Source organism: Pinus tabuliformis, chromosome 9 (genome assembly GCF_031772625.1).
Source record: "Pinus tabuliformis cultivar Carrire ecotype Pingquan chromosome 9, CPIR1, whole genome shotgun sequence".
Lineage (NCBI taxonomy): Eukaryota > Viridiplantae > Streptophyta > Pinopsida > Pinales > Pinaceae > Pinus > Pinus tabuliformis.
This window is the reverse complement of record NC_142307.1, coordinates 710,868,563-710,882,931: the sequence shown is the minus strand read 5'-3', so window position 1 is coordinate 710,882,931 and position 14,369 is coordinate 710,868,563. Positions and strand designations below refer to the sequence as shown.

The window sequence follows — 14,369 nt, the reverse complement described above, 5'->3', positions numbered from 1 at the left end:
CTGAAATCCCACTCTATCCTCCCTCAGGAAAATGTGAAAAAATTGTTCCCCTCAGGGTCCCATCTTGTAGCTGACACTGGTGACTTTCACTGCACAATTCTGCCTCCTAGTAATCACTACGCAGTTTTTCTCGACAGTGCTGACCAAGCTCCAGAATTCCTTATCCCAACCTGAGTTGTGCTCTGTGTAGTTTCAGTGTCCTGTCCTCCCTCTTGGTCACAGGACCCGAACACAGAAAACAATGCATCATGCTAGACTAGGAGATTTTCGGGTTTGATGTTGTCCCATCATGAGTGAATTGCAGGAACAGGTACATTGATGGAACATGGCGAGACGACGAGCGAGATGAAGAAGGAGTACATACTAGAAGACTTGCTTGCAATTGGACGAACGTACAAAGCACATCGAGCAACAAGTGAAAGGAGTACATGCATGGAACCATCTTGCAAAGACCAAGACCATTGAAGACCCCGCAGCATCAAGCTATGTGGAGGTGAAGACGAAGCACATCCAAAGACACATCCACCACTTAGCAGTGCAACAACTTGACATGGACACCACAGTCAGCCAGTACATGTCAATAGTGTCATGTCGAGTTGTGTTATGAGTTGTCTCGACCACCTCACTACTATAAGTTGTATCTGTTGTAATCAAATGTAATGTAAGGTGAAATTCCAAGTGTCATTATTGGAATGAAAACAATCATATGTAATGTAAAGATTTATATGTAATGAAGTTGAAGAGTCATGAGGGTAGTCCAAGAGTCAAAGGGGAATGTCAAGGGTCACCCCACCCTTTGCTATATATATAACCTCATAACTCATAGAACAGGATTTTGGGAGCCAAGCTTTTGCTAGGCATTGCTTAGAGAGGGCTTGGAGAGTATTGTGATGAGCCTTGGCTTCTCCACAGTGTAGAGTGAGTACATCTCTTTGGAGGAGCAGGCGATGTTGATTGTAACATTCCACTATTGGGGCTAGTGGTTGTCATGGTTGTATGTATGGATGGAACTTTCACCTTATATAATATAACAAAGCCAACACGTTTTCATGCATATGTTGTTATTGTAGTTGGATTATTTTGGTTGCTTTAGCAATGCATGTTATTTAACTTACATATTCATGTATGAACTACTTTGTATATGATTGTATGAATCTTGTTGGAATCGTGTTGTTGGTTTAACTGTCACCCTGGATTGTGGACTATTCCACTTCCAACCCGTGATGTCATTATGCTCGTGTGTTCCTTTCAAGCTGCGTACTATTACAGGCTTCTAAGGGGCACACTTCCTTTTCCCCTTCGTGTGTTAGAACCTCCCCATGCATCTCTCTTGATTCATTGCAAGGTCACACACTTGCTTCTGACAAAGATATCACACTTACCTCTGCGTGCTATCACAGTCAAAGCATAGCTTTACTACCCATTGCTGGGACTCCTACTCCAAACGGTTTGAGGTCTAGTTGGGACTTCTTATTGGGGAGATCCCCTGACATGTCGGCAAGTTCAGCATCGTCAACCAGAACCATGGGGATTGATTCAGGGTGTCTGTGGTTAGTCTTGTGCTTTTGGTCTTTTGTGATTGTTGCACTTGATGTGCAATTTTGAGTGTCTCTAGTGCATCGTTATGCCACTTTGTTGTGGTGTCGTGTTGCTATTGGTTTTTATGCTTTTGCTTCTTGTTTGTTTCTTGGTCTTGCCTTTTATGTTTTGAGTCTTGGGAATTGGTTGGGAAATGAGGAAGTTAATGGACCTCTGGGAGAGTTGTGTGGTACCCAACAAAGGATGTAAGACCCAGATGAAGCTCGGTGCATGAGTAAGCGCAGGGGAAGGTAAGACTATGACAGTTGATTGGATTGGTTGGGTCCATTGTGGTAAATGGATAGTGGCAGTACATACGTGAGCAGGGTAACCAGAAAAGGTTAAATAAATGGACCCGAGGTGTCAGATGGTTTGACTAAGTTGGGAATGGTGGTTCTCAATGTTGTGCATGTTGTGCACCAATAAAGAAGTTCTCTTAACCTAGACCTTATGTTATATGGTAATTATGTTATAATCATGATTACGCTGATGTTTATATATGTATACATGTATGTATGTATGTCGTTGTTTGCCATAATGATAATTTTTTTATGCTAATGACTATATATGTATGTATGTATGTGTCTATGTCACTATCTGACAAGGTCATCAGGAATCGTCCTTGCGGAAAAATGATTGCTTATGCAAGCAAATGACATTAAGAGGTTCCTGGTCTTATGAGGAATCAATTGAGAAGAGTAGTCATGAAAAAAAACAAGGTTAGTATCATATTGTTATGAGTTGATATTATGTGATTATATTATTTCTATGTTATGGACATGTTATACCGAAGCATACAACAACGAAATGAAAGTAGTGTGGTCTGCGACATGTTGGGACAAGCATGGATAAGACACTGGAAGCAAGGTTTCTTGGTAAAGATAGTGTGGTTTTGGATGTGTGGTACTATTGTTGTGCACATGTTGCATATGTGATGTTATGTGCATGTAGTGTTGTGCGGATATTGCATATGCGGCATTGCGTACAAATGATGTTGTGTACATGTTGGATATGCGGTGCTAAGTACATGTGGTGCTACATACATGTGTACATGTGGTGCTATGTACATATGGTGTTGTGTGCATGATTGTACAAGTAGTGTAGTATGCAAGTGGTGTTGTGTACATGTTGTACAAATGGAGGTGTGTGCAGGTAGTGTTGTGTACATGTCGTGCATGTGGCATTGTGTACATATGGTGTCACGTACATGTCGTGTGTGTGGTACTGTGTACATGTGGTATTGTGTACACGTTGTACAGTAGTGCAGTGCACATGTAATACATATGGTACTGGTGTAGATGCATGTATTGCATGGTGTTTTATGAAGTGTGTAGCTATATGTGTGTGATGCACACTATGTGTTTGTGCACATGTTTGAGGCGCAAGGACTAGGTGTTTGTGTGGTGTGACAACCAATCCGGAGTGCGTATAAAATAAAGACAAAGGTATAAGCTAAGGATTGATGAAAGGATAAGTATGAACATTTTATTTCAGTTTTATTATGCATGTGATTTATGACTATGGTATATGATGATTATATATGATCTATGATTCTAGTTTATGATGGTTACATATGATTTATGATGTTGATCTATGATGGTGGTGTTTTGAACTAACCAGATGCGATATGTTTATATATGATGTTTTGATCAAACAATTAGTTTGACTTGTTGTGACAGGAAACAAATAAGATTGCAAGTGTACATTATTGACGAACTACCAATGAGGTATGATTTGAGGTTATTTCAATTTATTTGAATCTAATGGAACTTATGTGCTTGGAACATGAATGCATGAACATGCCCAGTTGGGTGGTTGAAATCGACTACAAGAACTGGAAACAACAACAAAAGAAATTGGAACATGCAGCAATATGCCAGTAGAGTACTTCAGAAGCAAGGCCATTGTGGGACACTGGTACCCAATAGTGTCCATTGATTGTCATGAACATGCTATGATCAGTATCTTCTGATGTGAGGAAGCCTTGCCAAGGGATGGATTGCCCGAGATAGGCGATGTCAGGGAACTTGGAATGTGAGTGACTGCATGGAAGGGGGTGACCGGATTTCTCGAGGGACTGTGTAGCAGAGAAGGGAAGGTTGTGGATATATTAGTTTTGGTCATTAGCATCGCTAGATGGAACTAGATGCACATTGGGAGTGTGCCCCGAAACAATGAGCCGGTAATTGTTAGCTGAGGGGATAAGTGGCGCAAGATTATAGCGCTGGACAATGGATGCAACTTTGACTATGACAGTGGATTCTGGACTTCCTAGGAAGGAAGTGAATCCTAGTATTACTTTGAAGGTGGAGGTGTGATCCTCCGAATTCCCTTGTTGATTGATACGGACATCGTATCTTTTTATTTGCTGGTTTAGCAAATGTGCATATGTGTATATGTGGTTATTGTAAATACCGTAATGATTTGTGTTATAAAGCTCCAGTAAGCGTTATGTTTGTTATCTTGTCATGTTGTCATGGTGTTTTGCTTTGTACAGGTTTTTCATTGCAAATACTGCAATGAGCTAAGTTATAAAGCTCCATGGGAAGTATGTTTGTTATAAACGGTTTCGCTGAGGTCTTGGTGTGGTTTAACATCAAGGACGATGTTCTCCAAAGGGGAGGGTTCTATAACAGCCCTGGTGAAAATTTCATGTAATAAAAGTTAATAAAGGCAAAATAAGACCACGGGTAAGGGACACATATTCCAAACTTAATGTTGGACAAAGATATCCTAGTGGGCATCACTAGATGTGTGCTTTTGGCTAAAGAAAATTGGCAAAGGCAAAAGCATTAAAAGGAAAAAGGAATTTTTGGCACATTTATTTATGAAAATAAAGGAAAATAAGAGAAAAGTAAGGTCAAAGGTCACAGGTTGCATGTGAAGAGGAAATTGAAGGAAAAGAATGGAAAATGAAAAAAATAGAGGCCTCGTTAATAAAAAGGCTTATGAGGATCAATTGGCAAGCTTAGTCATTGTAAGCTCTTGGCTCAAGCTTAGTCAGTGTTAACCTTTTGTCAGTTCAAGTTTGGAGCTCTCTCATCATTCTCTCTCTCTCTCACTCTTGATCACTTAGAGCTTTCTTGGAGCACTCTAGCTTTGGATCAGGGAAGGAAAAAAATGAAAGAAAAAGAAAGGAAAGCAAGGATCAAGGAAGGAAAGGCAGGATCAAGCAATTTCAACAGGAATACTTGCAGGTAACCTTTTGCATATGTGATTTCCTAGCTCGTTTGGACATACATGACTTTGCATGTTGGTGTATGCTTCTCTTACTATCAGTGGCATGTTTTTGTCAGGTATGACAGTGGTTTTCAGCCTAGCCTTGCTTTTTTTTCGGATGACATGGTGTTGGGATGTTTATTTCGGTTTTTGAGATTTGGTTTGCTGGATGGATTTCGAAATCTAAGGCGGAGGTGGTCTCAAGTTTCATTCCAAAAGGCCTAGGAATCCCTTGATCGGTTTTGGCGAGATACATGGTAAAGCCTTAAGGACGAGTCTCAGTTTAGGGCATAGTGATCCAGGTTTGCATTGCGGTAAACCCTGAGAGACAGGTCTCAGTTTAGGGCGTAGTGATCCAGGATTGGATTGCGGTAAAGCTTGAGAGACAAGAAGATGAAAAATTCCTCAAACATAGTGATGGATTCCGGATGACATTCCAAGTTCGGTTTGGTTGTGTCGAAGCACTAGTTTTCGTGTGATCACGGTTTGATGAGGGTGGAGGTGGTTTAACCTCTGGATTCCCTTGGTTGTTTTTGGATTATTTGATCTATGAGAGCCCACATTCATGCTTGGAATATGGCATGGGGGTGACTGGCTGAAAGAAAGATTTGATTCAACCATGTTTATGGTTGGGTGGTACATGGAAGTCATGAACCTGGTCAGATTTACCTATGATTAATAAAAGATATGTTCTCTTACTTTTGCAATTGTTTATATGTGGATTTAGTGGTTGTCACATCTCTGATATTTATATGGTTTTATGCTAGTTGTAAGCATGGTTATATGACTAGTTCATGTCATGGCTATTTCATGTATTTAGTTGTAATTTTTAAAATGATGGATGAAAAACCTAATTGGTGTTATAACAATTCCATGGAGAAGGTGTTGATCCTTCCGGTTATGTTTCATAAGTGCTTTCAGTCATTCATGCTTTGACTTGTATCCTAAACCCGTAGGTTGCATTGATGCCAAGTGTTTGACAAAATATCAGTGCAAGTTGGGGATGCTCAGGCCTAATCCTGAGGTTGACTTTTTATTTATTAGCATTGTCATCATGTCTTTGATGGATTCTAGAGGTTGTAACAAGTTCTGGGCAAAGGCGGGGATTCTGGGCTAGAAAAGTGGCTCAAATCTCGGGGATGCTGGCACAGGACTGCTAAAATTAGTCCATGGACACTCACACATAGCCTTGTGAGAGCGACTTTAGTTTATGGACATTGTCACACCTATAACATAAGAGAAACTAGGAGTTAAAAGGCTTAAAACATTAGTGGCACTCAGGGACAGGAAGTTTGAGTGGCTGACCTGTCTGCTGAGGGTGTTGTTGTTGATGTGGATGGATTTGTTTGATGTGTTCCGCCAATTCCATTTCCTTAAGGTCACCAAGGAGGTTGAATCCCTTACAGTGGTCTCTCCCATTGCATTTTTACCCCGACTGGTCAGTTGTTTGGGTAGACCTGAGAGGAGGGGGTGTTACAGATTGGTATCAAAGCGTGGTTGCACTCTCCTTGGGTGAAGGTGCTTGGTCATGCATGCATGTCAATTGCATGTGTGTCTCTTACACTTGCATTCCATGTGCTTGTTGCATTGCATAATGATTGATCATGATTGTAGTAAGGTTGTCATGAGAAACTTGATGTTGATTTTGTAGAATGCATCATCATGAGTATATGATTGGTTATATATTGTTATATGTTGCTTGATTACATCCTTGTATGGTAGGTTGCATTCTTGGTATGCTTGATTACATGTATCAATCTTGTAGGTTGGTTACAAGAATTGATCGTTTATGCTTGATTACATGCGTTGATTCATATGTGTAGTTGATTAGGCATTGCTTATGCATGTTAATATTTGCATGTGACAATGTGTACAATGGAGTAATGGTTGTTGTCATGCATGAGGTCATGGTTTGTGAAATTGATACGGTCATGCATTGATCACTGGATTCTCGCTAGAATGATGTCAATATGGTTTGGTACTCATGTCTTATATGTCTATATGCGGTTGTCATGCATGTATGGTCTTGGTTATAGTTATGTATGAATAGTAGGTCAAACATGCCTTGTGAATTCATGGTATGCAATCTAGGTCATCAGTGTGATATTGGTATGTTATGATGATAATGTGTTGCCTGAGATAGAGCAAGAGATGCAGATCGTCATAATGAGGTTGCAGCATTAAACTTTGGGGTAAGAGCAGATCGTCATACATGTATTGTATGTTTGGCATGGAGGTACGTAAGTAAATGATTGTTATATGCATTATGTTTATATACATTAGGTTTATGTACATGTCTTTTGATGGTTACACTCATGATATATGTTAGTTGATTAGTGTAGCTATATGGATAGTTAAGAATGATAGTAAGATGTAGTAGTATTCATTGTTATTGTTTTTTTATATTAGATAACTTGATGATTATGTTATATGTTGTTGATGAGTATGTTATAGGTTAACTTCTTGTTGTTATGTGACAGTTAGGTTGACGATTGAGTTATATGTTGTTGATGAGCATGATATATAGTGTGTGGTTGTTATATGCTAGTAACTTGATGATTAGGGTTATAGTAATTATACCTTAACGTCATATGTATCATGCTAAATTGGATTGGCCTATTTGGATGGTTAGGGTTACGACATTTAGGTATGAGTCGACTTATTGTGTTGCATTGTGTGGTACTAAGCTAGACCGATAGTACATATGTGATTGTTACGCATAAATGATAATTGTTTATGAGTTAAGATGTGAACATGTATGTTAGTGATTTTTATGGATAGCATGATATTATTTATGTTTAAGTTGATGTGTTGAAAATTTATATCGTGCTAACTAGCTTGATTGTGCAAACAAGATATCCTCCCCTAAGATACAGTAAAGTACGAGTTTTCTTATGTCTTATATTTGGTGCTTGATTGTTTGATTATGTCGTTTAGTTAATTTATTTAACACGGTATGTTGAAAGTTGGTTGAATGTTTAATGAATTGAAAATATAAGTATGTGTTCAAATGATATTGTTTTAAGATAATTGTACTAACACATATGTATTGAGACAGTTGATATGTACTTGAATGTAGTTGACAGTTGTAGCATTATGTCTAATGACTATGAGCTGACTATGGATTATGACATGATTGTTAGACTTGGTAAAGGTTGATTTCAAATTGATAAATATGTTTGTCTTGGTATTTGGAACATGCGGTTGACATGTGTGAACAGTTGCAGGAAACATGCTTGGTATTAGCATGACGAGGTAATAAGTGATTTGCCTATATAACTAACAATTGGATAATGTGATAGTATGTAATAAGACTCAATTGCAACGAGATAAATGGTAAAAGAAAGGACTCGGGTAATTATTCCTTTGTCTATGTTTGGAAACTCGAATTCCAAATGAATAAATGTTTTACATACAGGAAGTCTTCTTAATCTTGATTTTGTTTCAAATTATGTGGATGTGTGCTAGATTAATGAACATGTACTTGACAGGTGTATTAACTAATCTCTAGTTACAGGTGGATCTGTCAAGGGGATTGTCGTCCCTTGAGAGATGGTGTGGATGTGCTCAGTTGCAAGCAACATGCTTGGCACAACAAGGTAAGGTAACCAATGTATTGTTATGTTTAATTATGCACTAACAATTATGTGTTTATGGCAGTATGATGCAAGGAGTTGCATAGAAAGAGAGGTTGCCATGAAATCTTGAAGAAGGCTCAAGTTGAGCTTTCCTTGGGAACCATGGGGATTGAGTCATGATGTTTGTGGTTAGTCTTGTGCTTTTGGTGTTTTGCGATTGTTGCGCTTGATGTGCGATTTTGAGCGTGTTTGGTGCATAGCCATGCCACTTTGTTGCGGCGTTGTGTTGTTATTGTTTTTTATGGTTTTGCTTCTTGTTTATTTCTTGGTATTGCCTTTTATGTTTTGAGTCTCGAGAATTGGATGGGAAAGGAGGAAGTTAATGGAACTCTAGGAGAGTTGTGCGGTACCCAATAGAGTATGTAAGACCCAAATGAAGCTCGGTGGATGAGTAAGCGCAGCGAAAGGTAAGACTGACAATTGATTAGACTGGCTGAGTCTATTGTGGTAAATGGACAGTGGTAATACATATGTGAGGAGGGTAACCAGAAAAGGTAAAATAAATGGGCCCGAGGTGTCAGATGGTTTAACTAAGTTGGGAACGGTGGTTCTCAGTGTTGTGCACCAATAAGTAAGTTCTCTTAACCTTGACCTTATGTTCTCTGGTAATTATGTTACGATCATGAATATGCTGATGTTTATATATGTATACATGTATATATGTATGTCGTTGTCTAATAGAATGATGATTGTTTTATCTAATGATTATATATGTATGTACGTATGTGCCTATGTCACTATATGACAGGGTCATTAGGAATTGTCCTTGTGGAGGAATGATTGCTTACACAGGTGACATGCATGAAGAGGTTCCTGGTCTTACGAAGAATCAATTCAGAAGAATAGTCATGACAAATATACAAGGTCAGTATCATATGGTTATGAGTTGATATTATGTCTATGTTATGGACATGTTATACCTAGGGATACAACAGCGAAATGAAAGCAGTGGGGTCTGCGACATGCTGGGACAAGCATGGATAAGACACTGGAAGCAAGGTTGCTTGGTAAAAACAGTGTGGTTTTGGATGTGTGGTATTATTTTTGTGCACATGGTGCAGATGTGATGTTATGTGCATGTAGTGTTGTGCGGATATTGCATATGTGGCATTGTGTATAGATGATGCTATGTACATGTTGGATATGCAGTGCTAAGTACAAGTGGTGTTACATGCATGTGTACATGTGGTGTTATGTACATATGGCGTTGTGTGCATGATTGTACAAGTAGTGCTATGTGCATGTGGTAATGTGTACATGTTGTACAAGTGGAGCTATGTGCAGGTGGTGTTGTGTACATGTCGTGCATGTGGTGTTGTGTACATATGGTGTCGCATATATGTCGTGTGTGGTATTGTGTACACGTTCTACAGTGGTGCAGTATACATGTGGCATTGTGTACACGTTGTGCAGGTGGTGTCGTGTACATGTGATGTTGTGCACACGTTGTGCAGGTGGTATTGAGTACATGTAGTACATATGGTACTGGCGTAGATGCATGTATTGCATGGTGTTGTATGACGTGTGTAGTTGTATGTGTGTGATGCACACACTGTGTATGTGCACATGGTTGAGGAGCATGCACTAGGTGTTTGTCCAGTGTGGAAATCGATCCAGAATGCACACGGAATAAAGATAAAGGTAGAAACTAAGGATTGATGAAAAGATAAGTATCAACATTTTATTTCAGTTTTATTATGCATGTTATTTATGACTATGGTATATGATGATTATATATGATCTATGATTCTAGTTTATGATGGTTACGTATGATTTATGATGTTGATCTATGATGATTGTGTTTTGAGCTAACCAGATGTGATATGTTTATATATGATGTTTTGATCAAACAGATAATTTGACTAGTTGTGACATGAAGCAAACAGGATTACAAGTGTACCTTATTGACGAACTACCAATGAGGTATGATTTGAGGTTATTTAAATTTATTTGAATCTAATGCAACTTAAGTGTTTGCAACAGGAATGCATGAACATGCCCGGTCGGGTGGTTGAAATCGACTACTAGAATTGGCAGCAACAACAAAAGAAATTAGAACATGCAACAGTATGATGGTAGAGTACTTTAGGAGCAGGGCCATTGTGGGACACTGGTACCCAATAGTGTCTATTGATTGTCATGAGCATGCTATGACCAATATGATGGTTTAAGGCAAGGATATGGCTTGGTTCTTTTATCTTTTGATGCAAGGAAGCCTTTGCAAAGGGATGGATCGCCCGAGATAAGGGATGCCAGGGAACTTGGAAGGTGAGTGACTACACGGAAGGGAGCGACTGGATAGTAGAGAAGGGAAGGTCGCAGATATATTGTTTTTGGTTATTAGCATCGCCAGCTGGAATCAGATGCACATTGGGAGTGCGCCCTGGAACAATGAGTCGATAATTGTTCGTTGAGGGAACAAGTGGTGCAAGATTATAGAGATGGACATTGGATGCAGCTTTGACTGTGACAGTAAATTTTGGACTTCCTGGGAAGGAGGTGAATCTTGTTATTACTTTGAGGGTGGAGGTGTGATCCTTTGGATGCCCTTGTTGATTGATACAAGCATCAAATCCTTTTATTTGTTTGTTTAGCACATGTGCATATGTGTATATGTGGTTACTGTAAATATTGTAATGAGTTGTGTTATAAAGCTCTAGTAAGTTGTATGGTTGTGATCTTATCATGTTGTCATGATGTTTTGCTTGGAACATGTCTTTCATTGTAAATACTGCAACGAGCTAAGTTATAAAGCTCCATGGGTAGTATGTTTGTTTTCAGCGATTTAGCTGAGGTCTTGGCGTGGTTTAACACCGAGGACGGTGTTCCCCAAGGGGGAGGGTTCTGTAACAACCTCGGTGAAAAGGTCATGTAATAAAAGTTAATAAAGGCAAAATAAGGCCACAGGTAAGGGACACGTCTTCCAAGTTGAATGTTGGACAAAGATATCCTAGTGGACATCACTAGATGTGTGTTTTTGTCTAAGGAAAACTGGCAAAGGCATTAAAAGGAAAAAGACATTTTTGGCACATTTATTTATGAAAATAAAGGAAAATAGGAAAAATAGAAGGTAAAAGGTCATAGGTTGCATGTGAGGAGGAAATTGAAGGAAAATAATGGAAAATGAAGAAAATAGAAACCTCATTAATAAAAAGGTTTTTGAGGATCAGTTGGCAAGCTTAGCCAGTGTAAGCTCTTGGCTCAAGCTTAGTCAGTGTTAACCTTTTGTCAGTTCAAGTTTGGAGCTCTTTCATCATTCTCTCTCTCTCTCTCACCCTTACTCTTGGTCACTTAGAGTTCCTTTGGAGCACTCTAGCTTTGGATCAAGGAAGGAAAAGCAAGGAAAGTAAAGCAAGGATCAAGGAAGGAAAAACAGGATCAAGTAGCTTCAGCAGGAATACTTGCAAGTAACCTTTTTCATACGTGATTTCCTCGCTGGTTTAAACATGCATGACTTTGCATGTTGGTGTATAGTTCTCTTACTGTCGGTGGCATGGTTTTGCCGGGTATGACAATGGTTTTCATCCTAGCCTTGCCTTTTTCCAGATGCCATGGCATTGGGATGCTTATTTCGGTTTTTGAGCTTTTGGCTTGCCATATGGATTTCGAAATCCGAGGCGAAGGTGGTCTCAAGTTTCATTCCCAAAGGCCTAGGAATCCCTTGATCGGTTTTGGTGGGATACACGGTAAAGCCTGAGGGAGAAGTCTTGGTTTAGGGCCTAGTGATTCGCGTTTGGATTGCAGTAAATCCTGAGACTGGTCTCGATTTAGGGCCTACTGATCTGGGATTGGATTGCGGTAAAGCCTAAGAAACAAGGAGACAGAAAATTTCTCAAGGATAGTGATGGATTCCGGATGGCATTCCAAGTTTGGTTCGGTTGTGATCGAAGCACCAGTTTTGGTGTGATCATGGTTTGATAAGGGTGGAGGTGGTTTAACCTCTAGATTCCATTGGTTGTTCTTCGATTGGTTGTTCTATGAGATCCCACATTCATGCTTGGAATATGGCACGAAGGTGAATCGCTGAAAGAAAGATTTGGTTCAACCATGTCTATGGTCGGGTGGTACGTGGAAGTCCCGAACTTGGTCGGATTTTTTCTATGATTAATAAAAGCTAAGTTCTCTTACTTTTGCACTTGTTTATATGTGGATTTAATGGATGTCATATCTCTGATATTTATATGGTTTTATGCTGGTTGTAAGCATAGTTATATGATTGGCCCATGTCATGGTTATTTCATGTATTTACTTTTAATTGTTAAAATAATGGATGCAAAACCTAATTGGTGTTATAACAGTTCCATGGAGAAGGTGGTGATCCTTCTAGTTATGTCTCATAAGTGCTTTCAATCAGTCATGCATTGTCTTGTATCCTAGACCTGTAGGTTGCATTGATGCTAAGTGTTTGACAGAATGTCAGTCCCGGTTAGGGATGCTCAGGCCTAATCCTGAGGTTGATTTTTGATTTCTTAGCATTGTCATCATGTCTTTGATGGATTCTAGAGGTTGTAACAAATTATGGGCAGAGGCCAGGATTCTGGGCTACAAAAGTGGCTCAAATCTTAGGGACACTAGCACGAGTCTGCTGAAAAGAGTCCATGGATGTTGGCACATAGGCCTTTGACGACGACTTTGGTTTTTGGATGTTATCATGCATATATCATGAGAGCAACAAGGGGTTAAAAGGCTTAAAACATCAATGGGACTTCAAAACTGGATGTTTGAGTGTCTGACATGTTTCATGGGGATGTTGTTATTGATGTGGATGGGTTTGTATGATGTGTTCTGTCGATTCAATTTCCTTAAGGTCACCAAAGAGGTTGAATCCCTTATAGTCGCATGTTTACCCTGGCTGATCAGTTGCTTAAGTAAACCTAAAAAGAAGAGATATAGAAAGTATAAAATATACACATTGCATAAATTAAACAATCAAAACCTTATGAAAAGGAAAAAATTCTTATCTCTCAAGTAAAAAATAAATTAAATATTATTATTAACATATAATTATTTAAATTCTTATAAATTCAATTTAAACAAAATAAATAAAATCAATTTTACAAAATTAATATTATGAAATAAAATTATACAATAATTCTACTTATTACACTTAAATAATATTTCACATTAAAATAAATAAAATTAACTTTATATGAAATAAAAAATAAAAGATAATAAAATATTTTATTTATTTATTTCTTTATTTATTATATTATAACTTTTAAATTTAACCTTCCAAATATTAATTTTTACGCTTCTTAAACCGAATCAACCTTTAATTTATTATCTCATTCCTTCTCAACCTTTAATTTATTATCTTATTCCTTCTCATATTCCACAATATTTGCATAATTTTTCATTTTTACACTTCTTAAACTCAATCCACCTTTAATTTATTATCTTATTCTTTCTCACATTGCACAATATTTAAATAATTTTTCATGTATTTATATTTTTAATTTGTTTTTTAATATTTTCATATTAAATACTAGAATTCTTTTTATTAATCCTTTAATAATTAGAATCAACCTCCAATTTATTACCTATCATACTCCATAATATTTAATATTTATATTTACTTAGGTATTTAAATTTCTGCAAACTTAAATTTTTGAAAACAAAATTCTCAATACATTAAAAAATAAATTGAGGTATAAGATATATACAAGGCATAAAGTAAATACTCAAAAATGTGTCAAAATGGAGATATCTTATCCGTAGATAAGAGATAAATTTAAATTGAATAATGTTATTATTTGATGAATTATTTAAATTTTTATGAATTCCGTTTAAATAAAATAAATAAATCCATCTTTACAAAAATAAAATTATATCGTAATTTTTCATAATTTATATTATAAAAAATTTACCTTCGGGAAATTCTCAAAAAGTCAATTCTAAGCTAAACAATTAAATAATATTTGGCAATCAAAAAAG

At 37.7% G+C, this 14,369-nt stretch overlaps 1 long non-coding RNA gene across 1 annotated transcript in view; it reads right to left on the bottom strand.

The window, feature by feature from the left end:
- The window catches only part of LOC149150674 (uncharacterized), a 172,768-nt gene that overhangs the window by 70,852 nt on the left and 87,547 nt on the right, over positions 1-14,369 (bottom strand). The window lies entirely within an intron of this gene.